This window comes from Periplaneta americana, chromosome 10 (assembly GCF_040183065.1).
Source record: "Periplaneta americana isolate PAMFEO1 chromosome 10, P.americana_PAMFEO1_priV1, whole genome shotgun sequence".
NCBI classification, from domain to species: domain Eukaryota; kingdom Metazoa; phylum Arthropoda; class Insecta; order Blattodea; family Blattidae; genus Periplaneta; species Periplaneta americana.
In genome coordinates this window covers 66,629,673-66,645,883 of record NC_091126.1, presented here as the reverse complement: position 1 = coordinate 66,645,883, position 16,211 = coordinate 66,629,673, and the positions used below count along the sequence as shown (strand labels likewise).

The 16,211-nt window shown below is 35.4% G+C and overlaps 1 protein-coding gene and 1 non-coding gene across 7 annotated transcripts in view; one reads left to right on the top strand and one right to left on the bottom strand.

Annotated features, from left to right (window-relative positions):
• Positions 1 to 16,211, top strand: part of LOC138707770 (ras association domain-containing protein 1-like) — a 366,200-nt gene that overhangs the window by 161,310 nt on the left and 188,679 nt on the right. The gene's annotated exons all lie outside the window — the stretch shown is intronic.
• Positions 1,015 to 1,087, bottom strand: TRNAT-CGU (transfer RNA threonine (anticodon CGU)). Its single transcript has one exon. It is a non-coding gene; the product is annotated as a tRNA-Thr (tRNA).

Genomic DNA, 16,211 nt, shown 5'->3' with positions numbered 1-16,211 from the left:
GAACAGTGCCCGTGCGGGACATACTTCCTGTATCAGACCTAGAATATAGAGCAGTGTTCAATCTTATGTAGACGGAGAACCAAATTGAAATTAACTGGATATAAGCGCTCGTATAATTCTCTTGAACGATAGCCTATTCATATGAAATGCTTTTACACCATGAAAAATGGGAAATTATTGAAAATATTAATTCTTTAATCCACGAAGTAATTAAATTTGATTACCGGTACTGAGAAATCAGCAAATATATGAAAAAACCTAGAATTTATGTACTAATCATTGTTAGTTATCGGGGAGGACACCATAATTTGCTGTACTTCTGAGGGTCAGTGCCAAGAGATTTAAAGTTCCTACCAAGCTGGAGATCCTAGTTTTAAGTCCGAATTAAATTTTTTCTTGACTATTACACTTTCACTACGTCATATTATTTTTCGATGGCTGAGAACCAGACTGTTCTAAGTCCAACTTTTTATAAGGAAGAAATATGCGTTTCATTGTGTTCCAGTTCTTGTCTGCATATATGAATCGAACAAGATTGTAAATATTCCTCTCCGTAAGGTTGCTATGAAGCTATTACAAATTGTTTCATGAAGCTTTGAATGTCAGGAGCTTAAAATAGCTCTCCTGAAAAAAAGATAGTAAAATGGACTTGGAACAGTCTGGTTCTGAACCATCGTTTTGACCAATAAAACGGTACAAAAGGACGTGTTTCAACCAATCATGGCTATTTATCCCTACAATTTTGTCACTTCCTTAACATTTGTTTGTTTTATTACTTCCCTAGCATTTGCTTATTTTTATCACTTCCCTAACATTTGTTTCTTTGATTGCCAACATTTCAACCTGGAAATTCTTTACGGTACTATAAAACATGCTTTGCGATCGTCATTTGTTTCCCGCATAGTGAACTGAAAATGGCGGCTCCGTTCAAACGTTCTGGTGAAGCTAACATTAGTGAAATAGAATTTTAGCAAGTCAATTAATTAATATTTAATATTTAAGGAGAAAAATTTGCTCCGGCCCCGGGGATCGAACCCGGGTCCTTGGTTCTACGTGCCAAGCGCTCTGACCACTGAGCTACGCCGAATTCAATCCACAGCACCGGACCGAAACTTCCTCCTTTGAATGTTTCCCTTTTGGCCTGTCTGCAAGTTAGGCATATATGTTGACGTGTATGTCCAATGTCAACTGCCATTATATTAGGAGCGCACTCAGTTGCATGACTTGTTTGGCCGGGATTCCGCAGTTAAGTTAATACAAATATCTTTAATAAGTCAATTAATACCGTTTTCATTGTATTAGAGCATTTTATTTCTTCTAATGTTTATATACTTCTGTTTTTATCACCTCCCAACCATTTGTTTCTTTCTTTGCCTACATTTCAAACTGCAAGTTCTTTACTGTACTATTAAAACAAGCTTTGTGATCGTCATTTGTTTCCCGCATAATCAATTGAAAATGGCGGCTCCGTTCAAACGTTTTGGTGAAGCCAACATTAGTGAAGTAGAATTTTAACAAGTTAATATTTTATTGTATTAGAGTACTTCACTTATTCTAATCTTTATATTTCTTTCTTCTAATTGTGTAATAATCAATTAAATCCCTCTCGAGTTTTGATATTCTGTAGATAAATCAAAACCTCTAGTGAGATTACTGCTTTTTATGGAGGCGCTCCCGTTTCCCCCGTCATTAAACTAACTCATATCATTATCACGTCCCGTATGAAGTGCCCGGAATTATAGCTACCACAAATAGTAAAACTTAGTATGATATGGACTTCATGGCTGGACAGAAATATCAGCTAAAGTTTCAGAGGGAAAATTATACAAAAGTCATACTGTAAAAAGGCTGCAGGAAGACGAAAAATTTGAAAAGAATATTGTAGTTAGTGCTTCACATTTTTAAGGCCTATTTATTGACAAAAAAGGGAGAAAAGAAGAATTTCCTAATAGATAATTCAAAATCTAAGCAAACAAATATATATCATTCCATGGTTTCATATATGATAAAGAATTGTTTCAGTTAAAAACTTTGTGACGTAAGCAAAGAAAATGTGAAGTTCTAATCAGACGAGTGTAGCCCATTGATCGTTTCAGTTTCTGAAGTTACGTGGAATTTGCACCCACGTCAAGCTACCATGAATAGTGGTCTTCACTGTCACATAAACAGCTTTTGAAGTCTGTAATACTGTGGAATGAATATACTCAAATATTATGATATAGAATTCTGAATATCAGATTTGTGTTTTCATCCCGAAATGTTCATTATCTGCTATTATAAGCCTTTATGTTCTCTTCCACTAAACGATGACAAAAGCTAAAGTTAGAAAGAGAGGCATTTTGTTAGCGATATACAGCACAGGGAATTTTCACTCTACAAAATCGGATTTGATTTGCAGCAGAGTAGTAAAATTAGAAACAAATCAATTAGCATATTGAAATATTTTCCTAGAAAAGCCAGGTTGGCTTCGCGTTCGACATATACACAGCGTGAGCCGTAAGTCGCGTTACCCCCTAATTTATTTCACAACTATAGGCATCCTACAAACAAAACTCAGCTCGGACTCCCCGCGGCGCTAATGCTATACTCCTCTTACTCCCCTGCAGTAGGCTTGATAGCATGCTGGAAACGGGAGCATACGTCATCTGCGCGAGGCAGTCACGCTCGCTGGTTTCTGCGCATCGAGTTTTCCTTGTTGGATGCCTATAACAACTAACTCATATACATACATATACAACATATACCTTATGTATCCAGAAGGTCTGTGTATGCACCGTTGTTATCATGACATAACTAAATACGACGCCATGTTCGACGAGAGATTTTGCGAAGAAAATCTTCTGTTATATTCCTGAATGCTTCTACTGGGACATCACTTTATTTTCTTCTGCATTTTTATTGTACCTGCGTTTCTGAATGTACTTGATTCCCACCCCTTTCACTAATGTCCTTGCTAACGTCGCCACACAAACTTAAGGCCGCTGTTGCTAGCAGTGAAGTAAACAGTACAGAGTACAGTGTGTTTCAGAAATATGTTGCATTTTCTATAGAAGAAAGAGCTTATATTATTGAAGTTTATTTTCACACAGGTATGGTGTGTAGCATAACTGAATTTATCTGTGTGGACTGAGCAGATGTGAAGATTAGAGTTACCGAAAGTACGGTACCCTACAATATGATACGGTACTTAACAACATTATTTAAACAAGAGTTTTGTTTTACTGTTTATAGATGTGAAGGACAGTGATGGAAACTGGAATTACAATATAACCGAATGTGAACAACAGTTTTTTTTTTCACGCTTTCCTGATTATATCATTACGGAATATTTTCGTAGAAGTGTCATTAATCTGGTAGATAAATTTAGAGCAACAGAATGTACAGAAAGGAAGAAAAGTGTAAGATGGCCAACAAAGGTGACAGAAGATGTTGTAGAAGATGCTAGAGAAATGATGCAACGAAGTCCTAATAAGTCGGTCAAGAAGCTAGCTGTAGAAATTGGGGTTTCTTGCGGAAGTGCTCACAAAATTCTCAGGAATAAATTAGGTTCGTAATATGTTGAATAAATTAGACATTACATAATGAATATAACCGCCTGAAGAGTTGAGTTTGTGAAAAAAAAAAATGTTATTACTCCACTATTTTTTTTTATAAAATACCGTAAAAGCAATGATCAAACTGAAAATCGTAATACTGTATTTCCCAGTTACATAAATGGATACACTACTTTTCTCTCCTCCTATAGCTAGTAAAATGATTTGTTTACATATTGCACTAGTAACACTAAACTCCTGTAATGGAAGGGGGAGTAACAGTGTTTCCGAGTATAGCCAGGTTAATGTTAAAAATGTTGGTAAAAATAAAGTGATGTCCGTGTACCACTGCAACCCGCAGTTGGGCCGTCTTCGGTAGCGCTGCTTACCGACTTTAAAATATTAAAAATATTGCAGTAGTAACGTGACTTGTGGCTCTACCTGTAGAAATATCATTAATCAATCACTGAGAATTTCTAATCATTGCTTGAGACAACAGAAAACTACGAGAAACAATTTAATCGATAGTTGCATAAGCATTAGTAAAAAAATGAATTTTACAGGAAAGACACAAAACAATTTTTAACCTGAACTGTGAATGCACGCGTCTCTTCAATTGGTGCAATATTAAGCTTCTATATTGGGCTACATTAAGCATACATTTCTGGATGATAGCTTTTACTGCTATTTTTCGGCAGTATTTTTAATTTTGTGGACTCGTGTTATTGCAAGATAAGACTTTTAGAGCAAAATTAATATAAATGCATATAATCAATAGGGTGACTAGACGTCCGGATTTAATTCGAAGAGGTTACGTTTTATTAGTTTTGTCCGGGTGTCCTGACTGGACTGCCCAGATTTCAAAGAAATTACACTTTAATGAGAAATTAATTGCTTGATGATGTTAAGGTTGGTTCACAATAAACCGGGAACGGAAACTACAACGAGAACGAGAATGGAAATAATGTTAAAATAAGTGTATTTAACATTATTTCCGTTCTTGTTCTCGTTGTAGTTTCCGTTCCCGGTTTATTGTGAACCAGTCTTTACATTTATGACACGAAACGTTTTTTAAGATATAAGGTGTGAAAATCGCTTGCTTCAAAGTATGGTTGCAAAAATGATTAGGCCTATCTGTGTTTATGCAGTGAACAACGTAACAATTTATAATTTTTCTTTTGCGCGAGTTGGATACTCTGTTAAATTCCTCTTGTCTGCAGTGTTACCTACTGTTCCGAATTACTCCCTGCATAGCCATAATGAGCGGAGTCTAGCTCCTAGTTATATTTCTTCTTCATAGTTGACAGCAATTTTAAACTATCACTTCTAGTTATTTGTAATAAATGTTAACGTTAATTCAGTTCCGCTATTCTCTTGCCGTTATCTTTATATTGTTTACCGTTTAAGTTTTTCCTGTTTTTCCTGCGGGTTGTATTATTTGAGTGAATTTACAGCATTTTTCTAGTTTAGCATATAAATGCCAAAAAAACGTATGAAGTCTAAGACGAGTGGTTTGAGATTAAGTTTCTAATAAAAATCTATTGGTGAAATCCACATGTTTTGTACGTTTTTCAAATGTGACGTCGATCGTTTAAAAGAAGGTAAAGGTGACATAATCCATCACTTACAGACACAAACTGAACAGACGTTCCATGGTTTCTAGCTCATGCATTGATTCATTTTTGAAGCCAACTACTTCAACACTTGGTGATGAAACAGTAGCATAAGAATTGATATTCGTTTATGCTGCTGCCGTCTCCCATCTGTTGCATAAACACGAGTCCAGGACTGATGTTCATGCGAAGAATATGAAAATTAATGTGAAATTCCGATAAATATTTTTCTATTTTGAATTCTCTTAAAAATATTAAAAATAATAAACCTTTTCTTATCTTAATTAATAAAATTGGCTTACCCGTTTGAAATTCATGGACTCATGTTATTTAAGCACCAAGACATGCATTTAATACATGCGAATACTGTACAGCACTTAATTTCGATAAAAATTGGACTCATGTTGTTTATGCAGCTCTCAATTAAATTACATCCCCAGGGAAGGGAAGAGAGATAAATCTCTATTTTTCGCCGCAAATGGAAACAGAGTGCGCTGTGTTTCAAATTTTTATTCATTTATGTTGTTTTCAACAATCCTAGTGCTCAAAAGTTCGGTTGAATAGTTTTTATTATTTGTTTTATTTTCCAAAATGTACGTTAATATATGGCAATAAAAATAGTACCAAAGAAAACAAAATGTTAAATGCATTGTTGTGTTGACGTTTGGTTACAGCAACTTCTTTAGTCACAGTATTTTAGTTATTTTGTTTGAAACCACTTTGATCACTGCAGAAATTAATCACGAAGAAATGCATTTAAGTACAAGTTTACAAAAAAATATTTTCTTCGTCACTGTGTCCGTGTGTGTATTTGTAATTGTAATCATTTACTTTACATGATATTTTACTGAGAATACTATGACAAATAACCAGCGATGAAAATGAAACAAAGAAAAGCGAGCTACTCTATCAATCCTAAATCTGGCAAAATCTGCCATGAATGAAACTCCGATTCTGTTTGTCAAACTGTTAAACTATCAGCTGACTGATCAACTATTTTACATTGTTGTATGTGTAGGATTTCCATGTCTGTATTTATGTTATATGCCGAACACAACTAATGCTAACTACACATACAATAACATAAATACAGACATGGAAATCCTAAACATACAACCCAAAAACCTAAAACTCAACACACTAGAACAATACGAAATATACAGGCGCACTAAAATACACCCTAATAAAATTCTGAACACACAGATTAATTTTAGAACACAAACAGTATTTGACACAACTCTTTATCACACGAACGCAGCCACAAAACAGGCTGCGAAGTTGAGATAGCGCCGAGATCTAGTAGGCTCTGAGGATGGTATCAAGTAACACCGAAACAGCTGTAAGCCACACATGCTTACATAATTAACACTAGTAAAATCGTCATTTATCAATTATAATAAATGCCTATTTCACTGCTCATTTTTACTATTTTAGTGCCTATATGCCTGCCTATTTCTACCAAAATAAATGCCTAAACGTCCGGGCTCTAGCTATTAAATACACATGCCAGTATTCGTATATTTTGTACTTCAGTAGCATTCTCATTGTTCAGTGCCTCTACTGTCCTATACGAACAAGCAGATGTAAACACACGAAACGGAGCGGGGATACGAGAAGGATCCCTCCTTTGCAAGCAAAGCTAGTCTGATCCATGTGCATCTAACTTGCACTCAAATGCAGGACTCTGGTAATATATTTCATATTTATTTATTTATTTATTTATTTATTTATTTATGTATTTATTTATTTCATCAATCTTTGTTCACGTCATGGCGGATTAGATGTATTCCAGTTCTTAATCCGCCATCACTCTCAATACAAATATAATACAAACTAATACATAATGAACCTATAAGTATCCTGTTTACAATAATAATAATAATAATAATAATAATAATAATAATAATAATAATAATAATAATAATAATAATAATCAACTAATAGGTATACCGCTTTTATTTAAAACTCCTACTTTAGCTTTTTCATTTTATGCTCAATCTCTTAAGAATTATTCTGTTAACTTCATTGAATACTCTTCGTAGTTTCTTATCGTGTGACTACTCAACATTTATAATTCCATCTCCGTTAGAGCTTTGACTTTCTCTTCCCGTCTAATTTTAACTCTAAAAAGAAATTTTCCTAACTTATGCAGATTGCTGGCGTTTAGGTGACCATTCATTTTTATAAGCTACTATAGCGTTTATTTGTAGAAATTTTTTATCCACCCAACTGTTTCTCAAATCATTCGTTGCCTGGCACTTTAACGCAATGTGCATTGCGTCTTCAGCTAGTCCACACAAAGGACATTTATCCTTCTCTACGTTCCCTCTCTTATTCTTGAGCCTCCAGATATCTAATCTCCACCATGCCATTCCCGTTCTCTCTTCCCTTGAATTTAGTCTAACATATTCTTCCTGTTCCCAAAATTGCTTCACCTCCCTATAGTATTTTAGTGATCCTAGGTCTTTAATATTATTAAAAATATCTTGTCTCGAAATTTCGTTTGCCCTCTCTTTTCCTATTCTTCCAATAGTTCGTGTTTATAGACCCTAGTTCTCTCCATAGCCAATTTAGACCTAATCTATTTATTTCTCGTTCCAGCTCTTTCAGCCAATTCGATTTCCAATTAGCGGCTTTCATACAAAAGATGCATGTTTTCATAACTGCCGAATCATTCCTACACAGAATATTACCTAAATATTTGATTTTTCTTTCTACAATAATTCCCAGACTCGAATCTGTTCCCATCTCTAGTAACGCTGCCTGGTTAGAAGCATTCTCCGGTATTCCTAGAAATTTTTTTACACATTTTGGCTCTTACTTTATCGATGTTTCTGCTGGATAACCTACTACCCCAGATCTCAATATTATATCATATTTTTGATTCTACAGGGACATCATTTTATTTTTACTAACATTTCTAATATTAACCTGGCTATACCTTTGCATCAACGATTAAGAACCGGAAACACCGTTTGCTACTCCTTCCACGACTGGAGTTCGATTATACTGGCGTAATATACAAACAAATCTCTTTACTAGGTATAGGAGGGAAGAAAAGTAGTTCATCCATTTACGTAAACTAGGAAATATCGCGATTTTGAGTTTGATAATTTTCATTAGGATTTTGTTTAATCAAAATACAGTACAGTATTAACAATGAGCGTATTTACTCACGAACTGAGCTTTCCATGCGGACGTATTCATTATGCAGTGTATATTATACTGTCTACAGCACATTAGCGTATACTATAGAGAATGAAGTTAAGTTGAAAAATAATCATAATATGGATATTTAAACTCATTTTCGAAAATGGTAGCTGTTCATTTCGATACAGGCATCAGTTCTAATGTGCATATTTTCGCACTATAGACTATTGTACGTAATTCCAATTGCCAGGTTCGTAATTCGTATCAGCAACTCATATTGAAATAATTCTGTACCTACTCTATAAAAGAGACCTTCCGTACTATAAATTCAATCTTCACTTCTGCGCGATCCGAAAAGATAAAATTACTCAGACATGCTATCTACTGTCCGTGCAAGTGGTTACGTCGCAGCGTCGTAGAAAGGGAGGTAATCACGTGACAGTTAATTACTTAACGAGGCCCTTTTATATAAGTTATTTTAAATAATTGTATGGGTATAATATTAAGTAGGCCTAGACGTCCAATTCCTAACAGAAATTAATGTTCTCAGAAAATAGCTAAGATAGCCCAGCCACTACCATTTACAGAGGGCGAATAGAAGCAGGTGGGGGAAACCGGGATGCGACGTAGGCAAATGGAAAATGATGCAATATTGAAAGCTCTTTCGTCACTGGAAAACGCGAACATATTTTTGGAACGTACTGTTTACTATGACCGTAAGGCTACTATGACTGTATATGCGGTCTTGGATCTGTGTGGAGGACGGTTGAACTTCATTAGTAGAAGGGGTGGGAGTGAAGTACATTAAAAAATTCAGATACAATAAAAATTGAAGTAAAAATAAAATGATGTCCCTGTACTAGTGCATTTATAGATGTTGACAAAATTCTTCACCCCAATATTCTGCCATTTAATATTATTTGATATCTAAAGCCTAGTTGAAATCGAAATACATCTCACTATTTCTCTTTCCGGTCTCACATTTGCGATTCATTAATTCAAATAGAATGTCTGGTAGTAAGGCCGACCGTAACAACAACAACCTGTCAGCGTTCCTCCTGCACATGCGGCTCAGTTAGTTCCCGTAAGAGCGCTTATATGGTCGTCATCGTGTTTAAAAAAGCTTGCCAGGCAACGTCGTGAGGTAGTCAAGGGTGGAGATTCCCTGCGTGTCAGTTCAGCACCCTGTCCGTCTTCTCATCGGTAGATAAATAACACTGCAGCTTCAATCGCAAGTAATATCGTGCTGATACAAGTTTAATGCTTACATAAAAGCGGAGATCACGCATTACATTCTTTGAATTAAGTTACTGCTAGTAATAGACTAAAAATTGTTTACCGTTATTACATATTTCTCGTGAAATATAATACGCTGAATTATGTTGTGTCCTATACTGAGCAGCGTGTGTTGTGAAATCTTATCAATTAGCTGCGTTGTAACATCGGAATGTGCAGATGTCAGCGCCAACTCCAGGAACTTCCGTGGTTACTTGCTTCGAAGAACGTTTGCTTTTCACAGAAGAAGAAGACAGCGGAAGGAATGTAACCTTCATGACTGTGCGGATTAATTATTACAAACATCGATCAGATAAACATCCCTGTAACTAGATTATTACTCATGCCGAAAACATTAGTAACAATAGCGCATGGAAATTAAAAGATACTAATTACTTAGTAATTATTCGTAATTTTTCAATATGGCACGAATTGTAATAATAGCTTAACCTCTCACTTCCTAAGTACAAGAGTAATGACCAAAAAAAAACTAATGAAGTCTGAATTTTTTTAATGGATAGTATCGCTACCGAGTCACATAATACAACGTATAAACAATATTACTAACCTTCTTCCCTCTGCCGCGTCACCCCTCGCTCTCAGTCTCTTGAGTAACAAACGATAGAGAGTACGATGCATTTATCATCATCATCATCATCATCATCATTGTCATCTAACTAGTGATAACGTTTACGAATTCTAGAGAAATGTTTGCAAGTCGAAATCGAATATACCTAGAAATCTATTGTTATAGGGTAAAGGTTGGTAATATTGTGATACTAATAATATTATGATGGTTCTTTTTGAGAATTTTTTACAATTTTACTGGGTGAGAGGAAGGTCTTTTTTTTTTTTTTGCGTCAACGTGTTAAGGGGATGTTCGTGGAAAAGTTTCTGTTCAAAACCGGTCCTTCTCTCGCTCAGTAAAATTAAAAAAAAAAAAAAATTCTCGAAAAGTACTATTATAATATTATTAGTATCCACAATAATACCAATCTTTACCCTATGTTCAGTTTCCTCGAGGGTTGTTAGGCGTTCAGAGGCCACGGAACTGCACACGTGGAGTTTTACAACTATACCTCTTTTTACGTTACAAATTCCACTTGCATTTGCCGGAATTTGAACTCTGTTTTGAGAAATAACCCTGTACTCTCTCGGTTAACGATACAAGTATATTAATGTGACTTTGCCAAGAATTCCCTCTCTTAAAAGTGCAGTTTAAGTAGTGACCCTACACATTTCAGCGCATACCAATACTTCCTTCCGCAGTCTATGATAGTCATGAATCAGAGACCGGAAATTTGGCAGAATGCCTTTTTAAATGCGTTAAATCTATCTTCATTTTGAAAGTAACTCTGTACGAATTATACCTTTGTGATTGAAACGTCACAGTTTTAAGTTGTCCTTTTCTGCCTTTTTTAATATAAATGCCTAATTTACAAAATAAATGCTTTTTTTTGCCATTATTTGATTATTTATCTTTTATTTATTAATTTATTATTAAAAATTGCCTACAGGTATATTTTAATTTATTTCTATAGGTGACTTCATCGAATGTATATTATTGCCTTTCAGTCAGTTCATATTCTCTTCGCAACAATGAGTGCTGCCGTGCAAAATGTATAACAGTAAGCGTTTTAATTATCGCTTGTGTTTATTTGACAAGGCAACAATGAGTGCGGGTCTGACGTTATTTCTGTAGTGCTTGGGAAAAGTGACATAAGTCAGTTTCCACAAACTTTTTTTGATAATTTATTGACAACTTACGGAACATCTGCTCGCTTGAAAAAAAAATACATAAGTATTTCTCCCATTATAATAATTCATACAGAAAAAAAATCAAATCGACATAAACCAGTGTAAGTTGTCAAATTATCAAAAAAGGTTTGTGGAAACTGACTTATGTCACTTTTCCCAAGCACTGCAGATTTTTAACGGTTATTTTTCTTTCAGTTTTCATTGCGACGTTCTTGTAGCTAGCAACAAGATGTCGAAATTCAGTGTTCCTTTACGCAGTAAATTGCAAAGTTACGTTAATACTTTTGGATCCGACGTATTTTGTACTGACGGTAAAGTACTTACATCTAAAATATGTGAGCAGTCAGTGAACTACGAAAATAAATATTTCATATCAATACAACCAAACACAAAAGTGCACTTTATAAGGCTACTGGGAAAAAGATTTCTTTGCTTCCAACAGTAATTGCAACATCCAGTCGAAAATCTCAATTTGCATTCGACTTATGTAAAGCTTTTCTTGCTGCCGAAATCCCTTTGTGGAAAGCGTAAGGTTGTGGGTCTAGAGCAAGGTTTTTTGTAATTGCCTTTTATTGCGTATTTTAGGTAATTATAATGCCTTTTTGCCTGCCTATTTTAGCTATTTATGATGCCTTTTTGCCTGCCTATTTTAATGATTCATAATGCGTAAACTTCCGGTCTCTGGTCATGATAAATAATCAGTGACAGTGAAATAATTCAACTTTCTTGTCTCACGATATTCATACAGGTATGAGTGTCCACTGTGATATACAAAATGACTGCAATACTGCTTTAACTCTGTGTCGATTCTAAGCATCAATATTCGTTGTTTGTCATTGTGATATCGTGTTCCATCAAATGAAGCCCGACATAGTGTAGACCCCACGTCACTGGTGTACAGGCACGTGTCCGTGTATTGTCATGTCGAAAGAAATCCAATTAAAGATCTATATACTGAAAATAAACTAAAATATATATTAACTCACCAAATTAAAAGAACTGAAACTCATCGTATGCAAGGAATTTCTTACCAATCTAAGAAACGGTCTGCCACTCGTCGCAATTCCCTTCGAAAAATGGAGATGTTTCACGATACCGTTCTTAATTTATTCCAGAGCGCAAGTGTTCGATTTGTAGCCTACTTATTGTCTTTTGAATTCTCCCGTGCATAAAAGTCGCATTTGCGTTTTTAAGTCGAGGAATCTGTGCTCCCACACGTTATTGCTAATAATATTATATCGTTCGGTATTTCACGAATTGCTTGCATTTAAATATTGACGATTATACAAGGTGTGTCAGAACCTTTGCGACGAAATTTAAGGAGGAATAGATCTTGCAATGGAGATAGTTTTTCTTGAAACTCATGTTCTCTGACGTGTCACTTAGGAGCTACACGATATCGAAGAAAAGACAGATTTTAGTGACATTTACAATTAGGAAATTAATTATAAATTTATTTTTTCAAGTACCCTCTAGGATAGCTTACAGGTGTGTACACTGAAACTGATTACTAGGCCTGAGAAATATATGCCGTTACACTACCAGTGCGCTTCGTGCGCCTCTAACTTTGAGTACGTCTCAGAGTTGGGGTGAGTTAACGCAGTGTCTTTCGTTCGTTTCAACTCATGCTTATCATCACGGTAAGTTAGTCCTCAGTATTTGGGTGGTTGAAAGCCACTCCTTTGACTTCGAAGCACAACTATCTGCTAAAGAAAAAAATTAAAGACATCTTTGTTAAAGAAAAATTGCACGAGTTTGAAGACATTTTATTTTCTGTCTGTAGAAAATACACCTAATATAACATTCACAAGTATCAGCCTTATTATTTCACTATGTTAATATGATGGTGTATTACGTTTTTGTTTTATATAATTTTTAAGTTCATATATTGTTGCAGTGAATAACGAGCCTGTTGCTAGAAAAAACAGCCTTACATCACAGTCTAGTATATACAGTCACGAAGCTTGAGTTGTGAGGGTGCTAGGAACAATTGACTGTGACGTTACTATTTCGCATTGTCTGTAATGAGGCGATATTAGCGATCCTAGTGCTTAGTAACTATCCATGGATGCATATTTGCTACGTATTGAGCTGTATATACTAGACTGTGCTTACATGTAGAAAAACTTCGTTCCACTTTTGCAGAAACAATGAGGACATATTTGAAATATTTTATACAAGCATTATCTATCTCAAAATCTGTATCATTATTATAAATTTCCTCATTTGGAATTGTCACAAATTTTACATAGAGCTAAATATCCCTAATGTTTATCCAGTATTTTTGCATCTTGTTTGCTACATTTTTTCCTATTTCGTGTTCCAACTATTCAGTTTTTTTTATTGGGTTATTTTACGACTCTGTATCAACATCTCAGGTTATTTAGCGTCTAAATGAAATGAAGGTGATGATGCCGGTGAAATGAGTTCGGGGTCCGGCACCGAAAGTTAGCCAGCATTTGCTCGTTGAGGGAAAACCCCGGAAAAAAACCTCAACCAGGTAACTTGCCCCGACCGGGATTCGAACCCGGGTCACCTGGTTTTGCGGCCAGACGCGCTGACAGTTACTCCACAGATGTGGACCTATTCAGTTTCGTCACAATATCATTGACTACATGTTATTTTATGTTTGTAGAAAATACACCTAATATAACATTGACAAGTATCAGCCTTATTATTTCACTATGTTAATATGATAGTGTATTACGTTTTTGTGTTACATACTTTGTTATGTTCATATATTGTTGCAGTGAATAACAAACCAAATTTTCAAAGGACAATGATTGCTTGTTGCTAGAAAACACAGCCTCATATCTAAAGAAACTTCGTTCTATTTCTGCAGAAACAATGGGTGAATATTTGAAATAATTTACACAAGTATTATTTACTGTATCTCACAATCAATATCATTATTACAAATTTTCTCATTTGAAATTAAGTCACAAATTTCGTCCTCGGCATCTTGCTATTATTCTTCTTTACAAAACGCTGAATATTGCCTGTTACGAATAACAATATTCGGTCGTAAAATAAACGATCAAATAAAGTTCACTGCTGAACGAAACACTGAAATCCCCCACCCCAACGCAATTACGTACTGTTACCTCAAGTCCGAGGCGCATGAAGAGCAATGTAAAGGCATACAATTCTTAGCCCTACTGATTACATTCATCACACCGTTGTAGCATTGATTGTCTGACTCTGTTAAACATGTCAGGTCTGTCACCAACGAATGTTTAGGCCTATTATTAACATCTGATATGGCTCCAGCACGATGGTATCCTATCGCACTGGTTTTACGGCACATATGAAGAACACCTATGGGGAGCAACGGATAGGGAGAGTGGAACCTGTTGCATGGCCAGCGTGATCACCTGACTTAACACCCTAGATTTTTTATGGGGCGCGTGAAGTGTGTCGTGTACGCCACCCCAGTTGACACTGGAGAGAAGATGATTGTGCAGTTCGCTATTTTTGATCAAATTCGATACAGAACCGAAATGATTGACAGAGTCCAAAAATCACATTCAGAGTAGGCACACTGAACATCTGTAACCTGTCCGCAAGGATACTTGAAAATAATGAATAATTTTATAATTCGAAATTTCACTAAAACCTGTCCTTTATGATACCGTGTAGCTCGTAAATGACAAGTCAAGGAACTTGGGCTGTTTCATGAAAAATGATCCGCACAGTTTTCTATCACTCCTCAGAATTTGTCACAGAGGTTCTGACTCACTCTGTAAGCCAGTGGTTCCCAACCGGTGTGTCGCGCAACCCCATGGAGTGTGTCGCGAAATTTTGGAATTGAAAAATAAATTGTATCCCATCCAGGAAGTCTCTTTACAACGCATTGTTTAATTTACAACGAAGTCTTTGATATGGTACATTTTATTTTGAGACAGACTTTACCAATGAAACTTCAACACCTACAACAATGCTCAGTTTAATTTTTCTGCCGGGCGATAATTGGAATGAAACTGAACACTTGCAACAATGCTTAATAATTAGTTTATCTTCCCATTTAGTAATAAACAGAGTTTAGAATCGTCAGAACATATTGGTCAGTTTCAGTATATACATGTGAGTGGGTGATAGTGCGAATATTTTATCAAAATTGCTTTATTTTAATTATTTATGGAAAAATTTTAATTAAAAAAACTCAATCTGTATTAAGTTCTGGGTTAGATGACAGCAGTGCTAATTCAAATATTGTGATCGAAAGTTCTCTTCAGGGTTCGCAAAAATGTACTGCGTTTCGTAAATATTATAGAGATGAATACTTGCAATATGGTTTTACGTGGCATGGAGATGAATATAAACAAAATCCCTAGTGTCTTATATGCGGAAATGTTTTGTCAAATCAGTCGATGGTGCCGAATAAACTAAAAAGTCATTTAGAACTGTCGTTTTCAACGTCATACATACGTAAATCAGCATTTTGTACCATGAAAATAGTGAACTCCAAAGTAACAGACTGCTGCATCTTGAAGATGATTTACGTCTTGGCCCGTCAATCATAAGGCCACGTATAGAGAAACTTTATGCAACCCATCAAGCCCAGACTTCACATTAATTTAAATAGGCGAGTTTCCAAAAACGATAAAAATCTTTTATCGGACATCCAGAATAGTTAGCTTGAGATTTTTGACCAATACATTTGTTTTTTTCTAATGCCACTCAAGTTGCTGCTTGTGCGTTTTTTTTTTTTTTTAGAATTTTTGATTGCGTGTTAACATCGACCTATTTACAACACTGGATGTCCGACACTACATAGAAATTGTTATCAGTGCTCTTTTCTGACGAATCGCTCTGGAACGGCATTCCAGCACCTTTTTGTTATATTTTTCATCATGGAACCGAAATATGTGTGAATAACTAT